The sequence below is a fragment of the Lolium perenne genome, chromosome 4 (genome assembly GCF_019359855.2).
Source record: "Lolium perenne isolate Kyuss_39 chromosome 4, Kyuss_2.0, whole genome shotgun sequence".
Taxonomy (NCBI): Eukaryota; Viridiplantae; Streptophyta; class Magnoliopsida; order Poales; family Poaceae; genus Lolium; species Lolium perenne.
Window position 1 is genome coordinate 374,148,452 of NC_067247.2, and position 7,752 is coordinate 374,156,203.

The following is a 7,752-nucleotide window of genomic DNA, read 5'->3' on the forward strand; positions in this document are numbered from 1 at the left end:
TGAATAAGGTCATATTGGATTCAATAGAATATTAGTATTTAAGTATGATGATTTGAGTGGAAAGGCAATGTATGTTGGGAACATAGTAATATAAGGTATTTGGGCATATGGATTTCAGAATCAAGACTTATAGTACCAACACAGATAATCTGAAAAACATATCACCCAAAATATCAGTAGATAGTTTCCTTTAGTTATTGTTGACAACATTACACACACAAAAATTTATAAGTAAAGAAGTATCTTGAAGCTTAACTTCAATTTTTTTGTTGAAAATTAGAATGGTAATAATTTGTTGCAGACAACACTACTCAATACTCATAATATTTATTAGGAGACTATCAAAGAACATCTAAACATGGACAATCTGCCAATGTGTGATGTGAGGCAGTGTCCAGATCAATCTGAGTTTTCTTCAGTAGAAACAACATGGCTCTTACAGTAGGATCTAACTTAGCCTTTCCAGTAAGTCGTTCTTCAGTCCATGTTCAAAACAGCTTAATGGCAATACAAACTGTATGTACAATATAATTTCTGGCAAGGCCTGTGACATGACAGGAATGCCAAATGGACTCCACGAGAACAGAGTACTGGAAATATAAAACTAAATAAACTGACTATCTGGTAAAAACTCACAATGAAGTAGGCAACTACTTACTGTCGCTACCAAGTTTCTTTTGAATGTTCATGCACAGAGGACCAACTCTATGACAGATGCACTACATGGTCTGGCCATACCGTGCTGCCGGCAACATTTACTCTCCCAAATTGGTGTAGTAAATTTGGCATGAGTTGGCAACATGGTAGGAACTTCTTTCTTGACTAATTGGTTATTAAGATGTGTCAACTACTGTGGATTGGCTGGCCTGAGAGGATCATATGAGAGAATTTACCTGGTAGCGAGGAAATATATATTAGAATGTTGCAAGCAGCTAGAATTGAGCAGTAATTTCCAGAGTACTGTAAGAAAATAGTGCAAATTTAAATTGCAGCAGTAGCATTGAGTGCTTCAATTGCATATAATGTGCAGTTTACTCTGAATATTGCAAGCAATAGAAATTCCATCAATAAATTTTAGTGCTTGACTGCTGAAATATTATCCATTTGTAAAAGATTGTTAAACCGGTTAATCTCTAATTGGTTACTCCGTCTAAAATATACTTTGTATACCATCTCGCCCTATTTCTGTATTATAAGAATAATCTTCCAGTATCGAACAAATGTTCCAAATATAACAATCTCCTTACAACTCCCAACACCATCTGAATTTTCTTTTCTCCTTTTTTTAATTTAGGAATTAGAAAACCAGTGTTCTTTTATTACAACACTTGATTTTCTATTCCGCTGCTTGAAGTTGCTGCTTCTTGTGTTGTTAATAGATTCAAAGAATACTCTCGGAGGTAAAACATCTCTGAGCCGTAAGGTCTAGAGTTTCTTTGCCATTGTTTAACTCTCCAGTAGCTATAGGAACCTAATGTACAACCTAGCTATTTTCTCTGCACCAGAATAAAGGTCTCCCCAGATTTGCGATTGTCAACGTTACTTATCAGTAACTGCGAAAAGGCTCTTAAGTGCAGGATAGGAATGACAACTTATCAAATATATGTAGTAGTACTTAGCTCTGGCAGGGTTCACTACAACTATCCCATATTCTCCATTAACATCTACAGTCGGTGAGAATTCCACACCTGGCTAGACATGCTCAAACATGTTCGACGCGTTGGTGCTGCTCAGGATGTGTAGAGAAGCTGACCTTGGTAACATCTCTGCGGATCTTGTTTAACTGGTTGATGGAAAGAATCAAATTGAAACAATCTTCCATTTTGTCGCTGGTCTTGCGAAGCTTCAAGGCAACATCCACGCTGCGGTAGCGTGCAACCCCAAAGAGCAAAGGTGCCCGAGAGAAGAATGCGCCAATGGGCCATATTCTACATAAAATTTGACAACAAACAAACAATTTAGCTGGAAACAAAACATAAGTTTTGTTTGCTAGGAACAAAACGAACAAAACTTGAATAAGTTAATAGAAACAACACCAAAATGGGGAAGCATCACTCTAATAAATTGATACATACGACGCCATGGAGAAAATACATATCTCAAACTACACAGCGCATTGATACGAACATGTTTCAGAATACTCTGTCAAGGAACATGAAGAAATAAATACACATGAGTTGTAGTTGTCTATTTAGCATTTTCTTTGTCAATTAGGGATGTTCTTTTAGCAATACAGTGGGAGAAGTATTCATCTTAGTGATTTCTAATGTATAGTCCATCCTCAATTAAAATTTCAGCCTGCATAAAATTTGGGAGAAAGAAGCAAACAAATGTGATACCTATGATACCGCAAGTTAAATATTGTAATAGAGAACACAACCATAGGTAAGTAGAAACAAATTTTATGAAGGTTGATGTTCCTAACGCAATCTATGCACATTGCAACAGAATTTAGTTAAAGCCATGCATACCTAACCTGACTGCCTTATAATCAACTCATTATACACCCAACATGAAAGGTAAAAACGGAAGCACAAATCAGTAACAAACAATTTTACGGTTCTTCACATCACGGTGAGTACTGATACCATATCTCATAAGAACCAACATTGGATAACCTTGGTCTCCCACGGGCTAAACATGCTGAAAGTAAATTATCCTTGCACTCTAATTACATAAGAGCAGATAAACAATCAAATGAAATCTCTTTAAAGCAGACGGATTGTCATAAGCATGTCTCTCACCAATAAAATCTGAATGTGTAAGAAAACTGTACAGTACCTTGAACAGCTTGTGCCTAAAACTCCCTTTGAGACACTTATGCTTCCCGAGATTTAAGTCCTATACAAAACACAATAATTTGTGTATATAAGTAAATCATATGCTAAAAAGTGCAGCAATTAAAAGAGCCATTCAAAAAACAGCGTCTCCTACAGTACCATGAAATGGATTAGAATAGAACATTATTTTTAGGAAAATGCGATTGTTTAATGATCAGCAGCAAACTCCTACTTAACTTTCAATTGATTTGAAAGAATCACATGTAGCGTAGTCTCCTGGTCTCGCAGCAGAAATAGAGCCCATGAAGCTATTAGGCTACAGTTACGACACATATGCGGGCACAACTGAAGTTTAAGATCCGGTTATTACAGTTCTGTTTTGGCGTGCTGGTTGCTAGCCACTGATAATTTTTAGCAAATAGATTTTGGATGGAACATGTAGGAAATTAAAATGGCTATTTGGTGATTGCTTTTAGAAGATGAGCAAGATCATACATACAATTATCAACGAAACTATGTAAACTTTAAGCTGCAAACAAAGTTAAACAGAACATGGTGCATACATAGCTCCAGCCTCGTTACACACTTTTGATAGGAACAAATTAATGGTACTTCAAAAAAATTAAATATGTACTCGTAGGGCAAATTAATCAAATACACCTGAAAAGGAAACTTATCTCGAATTTTGCAGAGAGATATGCATCATAGCCACGGCTAGAGTGCGCTGATTTTCCTGATGGTCTTCCATGTCTCAGTGTGGCAAGTCGCACAAGCTAGTGGAGTACTAATATGAACCTAGAATTGGAGATGAACAAACACAAATAAGAGAGAACTCTAGGCAGATGTGCACCTAAACTTGCATCTTTTCTCTTATCTCGAGCAGCAGCTGCAAGAGGTATCTCTCACAGGGCCATGAGAGAGAACACGCCAGGGAGGACCTGGGCCACGGCGACGGCGGTGAGAGAGAGATGGAGGGAGAAACCTGGGCGCCGCCGCCCCCATTGCCGCCGCTGGACGCCACAGCCTCCGCCCCACCAATGGATCTGCTCCCCTATGCCCCTTCCTGTCGGTGGACGCAGACTGCATCGTGGTCGTCGTCCGTGTGGTGGCGGGACGATTCCCGACGAAAATCAAAGGAGCTGAAATTTCAATGGAAAATCAACCAGGGGAATTGCCAGGAAGGGTGGATAGAGAAGGCACCTCCATTTCCCAGGTGAAGCTGTAGTAGACGGCGGCGGCGGCCATGGAGGCGGTACCGAGGCTGGACATCACCGCGGCCACCAGGTACGTCTGCTGATCCGACTCCTTACTTGCCTTGCGCTCCGTCACGGCCATCCGCGCCGCCGCCTGCCGTCTCGTCCACCACCACGGAATCTTGCCGACGTCGGACGGCACGCGCGGGACGGGCACGGAAGCGCGCCGCGGGGGCAGGGCGCGCACGGAGAGAGAGCGGCTCAAAGGTGAGCCGCGATGCGGGAGGCGGCGAGTGGCAGCAGAGGAACAGGAGGAAGGCGACGGGGCTGTGCCTCGCCGGAGGGCCGCCGTGTAGTCCGCCACTCCGCCGGAGGAGGAAGAAGTGCCGGTGCCTGGGCTGGAGACCATGTGACGGTGGAGGAGATAAAGAGACAGAGAGAGGTCGGGGAAGAATCGAGGGGTATGGGTAGAAGATCTTCTCCAGAAGGAGTCAAAGCGGTTCTGTAAAATGTTAGATCCACCTATGACAAAAGGAAGCCCAGCAAAGAACAAAGAAAAGGAAAAACGAAAAATGCAAGAGGACATCCGAAGTGCACACAAGAAAATAACAGCGAAAATCAACCACAAAATTACATACGTGTCAACCCATCGTTGTTCCCAAAAAAAATCAAAATTAGGAGAAAAAAGATGTTTGTTACCATTTAATATAGTAGTTATTAGTGTACTTTATTCTATCCATATCCATCTTTTCAAGGAGACTAACAAAATTAGTATGCGAACCAAGCATATTAAATTTAGCAAAGACCTTTCTAGCTTCTCTTGCTAGACCACCAAATTCTCTAAGAAGGGTTTCTAAAACAAAATCTTTCTTTTCCCCTTCTTCCATATCACCAAGTGTGAGAAACATGTGTTGGATTATAGGATTAAGATTAACAAATTTAGTTTCCAACAGGCGAACTAAATGCGCAGCAGCAATTTCATAAGTAGGCGCAAGGTCTACCAAGTGTCTATCTTCAAAATTTTCAATGGTACTAACATGATTGAAGAATTCTTCTATATTATTTCTCCCAACTATAGACCCACGTCCTACCGGTATGTCTTTTGTGGTAAAATTAAAAGGAAACATGATGAATCAAGTAAAGTAAATGCAAGTAAACTAATTTTTTTTTGTGTTTTTGATATAGCAAACAAGATAGCAAGTAAAGTAAAACTAGCAACTAATTTTTTTTTGTATTTTGATTTAGTGCAGCAAACAAAATAGTAAATAAAACTAAGCAAGACAAAAACAAAGTAAAGAGATTGAGAAGTGGAGACTCCCCTTGCAGCGTGTCTTGATCTCCCCGGCAACGGCGCCAGAAAAAGCTGCTGGCGTGCAGTTGACGTGGGAGATAGAAATCTTTGTGGTGTAAATTTTCTTCAGGTCCCCGGCAACGGCGCCAGAAAAAGCTGCTTGATACGCGTTCAACACGTGTCCGTTGGGAACCCCAAGAGGAAGGTGTGATGCGTACAGCGGCAAGTTTCCCTCAGTATGAAACCAAGGTTATCGAACCAGTAGGAGCCAAGAAGCACGTTGAAGGTTGATGGCGGCGGGATGTAGTGCGGCGCAACACCAGGGATTCCGGCGCCAACGTGGAACCTGCACAACACAACCAAAGTACTTTGCCCCAACGAAACAGTGAGGTTGTCAATCTCACCGGCTTGCTGTAACAAAGGATTAACCGTATTGTGTGGAAGATGATTGTTTGCAGAAAACAGTAGAACAATATTGCAGTAGATTGTATTTCAGTAAAGAGAATTGGACCGGGGTCCATAGTTCACTAGAGGTGTCTCTCCCATAAGATAAACAACATGTTGGGTGAACAAATTACAGTTGGGCAATTGACAAATAAAGAGGGCATGATCATGCACATACATATCATGATGAGTATAGTGAGATTTAATTGGGCATTACGACAAAGTACATAGACCGCCATCCAACTGCATCTATGCCTAAAAAGTCCACCTTAATGTTATCATCCGAACACACTCCAGTATTAAGTTGGAAAGCAACATACATTTGCATGAAGTATGGTGCGTAATGTAATCAACAACTACATCCTTAGACATAGGATCAATGTTTTATCCCTAGTGGCAACAGCACAACACAACCTTAGAACTTTCTCACACTGTCCTGTGTCAATGCAGGCATGAACCCACTATCGAGCATAAATACTCCCTCTTGGAGTTACAAGCATCTACTTGGCCAGAGCATCTACTAGTAACGGAGAGCATGCAAGATCATAAACAACACATAGATATAACTTTGATAATCAACATAACAAGTATTCTCTATTCATCGGATCCCAACAAACGCAACATATAGAATTACAGATAGATGATCTTGATCATGTTAGGCAGCTCACAAGATCCGACAATGATAGCACAATGGGGAGAAGACAACCATCTAGCTACTGCTATGGACCCATAGTCCAGGGGTAGACTACTCACACATCACACCGGAGGCGACCATGGCGGTGTAGAGTCCTCCGGGAGATGAATCCCCTCTCCGGCAGGGTGCCGGAGGCGATCTCCTGGATCCCCTGAGATGGGATCGGCGTTGGCGGCGTCTCTGGAAGGTTTTCCGTATCGTGGCTCTCGGTACTGGGGGTTTCGCAACGGAGGCTATTTGTAGGCGGAAGGGCAGGTCAAGAGGCGGCACGAGGGCCCCACACCACAGGGCCGCGCGGCCAAGGGGGGGCCGCGCCGCCCTAGGGTGTGGCCCCCTCGTGGCCCCTCTTCGTCTCCTCTTCGGACATCTGGAAGCTTCGTGGCAAAATAGGACCCTGGGCGTTGATTTCGTCCAATTCCGAGAATATTTCGTTACTAGGATTTCTGAAACCAAAAACAGCAGAAACAAAGAATCGGCACTTCGGCATCTTGTTAATAGGTTAGTTCCAGAAAATGCACGAATATGACATAAAGTGTGCATAAAACATGTAGATAACATCAATAATGTGGCATGGAACATAAGAAATTATCGATACGTTGGAGACGTATCACCAGGCGGATCAACCTGGGGATCAGCGCACCCAGGAGAATGCTGGGCAGAATCAGCATGGGAATCAGCACCCATTTCGTCCTCTTCTGCAGAAAATTCAAAAGAAAATTCTGGGCCGGTGGAAAGAGCAGTTTCACCGGTGTTTGTTCCTGCAGCTTCGGGACCCTGTTGCACATCAGTAATAGGCACAATAACAGGCACATGGTTGTCAATATTTTGTGTACCCTCTGGTAGAAGTAAAATTTGTTGTTTGAGAAGAGCACCGGAATTTGGATGGAGGGAGGCAAAAGGGAAAACGTTTTCATCAAACACAACATCGCGAGAGATATAAATTCTTCCAGTCGAGATATCAAGACACTTAACACCCTTGTGAAGAGGACTGTACCCAAGGAAAGCACATCGCTTGGAACGGAAAGCAAGTTTGCGCTTATTGTAAGGGCGAAGATTAGGCCAGCAAGCACAGCCAAAAGTTCGAAGAGCATCATAGTTTGGTGTAATATGAATGAGGCGTTCAGTGGGTGTATCAAAATTCAAGACTTTGCTAGGAAGTAAATTGATCAGAAAAGTGGCAGTAATGAAAGCCTCATCCCAGAACTTTAAGGGCATAGAGGCATTTGCAAGAAGTGCAAGACCAACTTCAACAATATGACGGTGTTTTCTCTCAGCAGAACCATTTTGTTGATGAGCATGTGGACATGATACATGATGGGTAATGCCAACTTTCTGAAAGAACCCATTTAA

The 7,752-nt window shown here is 42.2% G+C and overlaps 1 long non-coding RNA gene across 1 annotated transcript; it reads right to left on the minus strand.

The window, feature by feature from the left end:
• Positions 1-662: 662 nt before the first annotated feature.
• LOC127325694 (uncharacterized) lies at positions 663-3,642 on the minus strand. Its single transcript, XR_007867354.2, has 3 exons — positions 2,782-3,642; positions 1,754-1,928; positions 663-893 (listed from the first exon to the last, which is right to left on the minus strand). It is a non-coding gene; the product is annotated as an uncharacterized lncRNA (long non-coding RNA).
• Between the last annotated feature and the right edge of the window lie 4,110 nt (positions 3,643-7,752).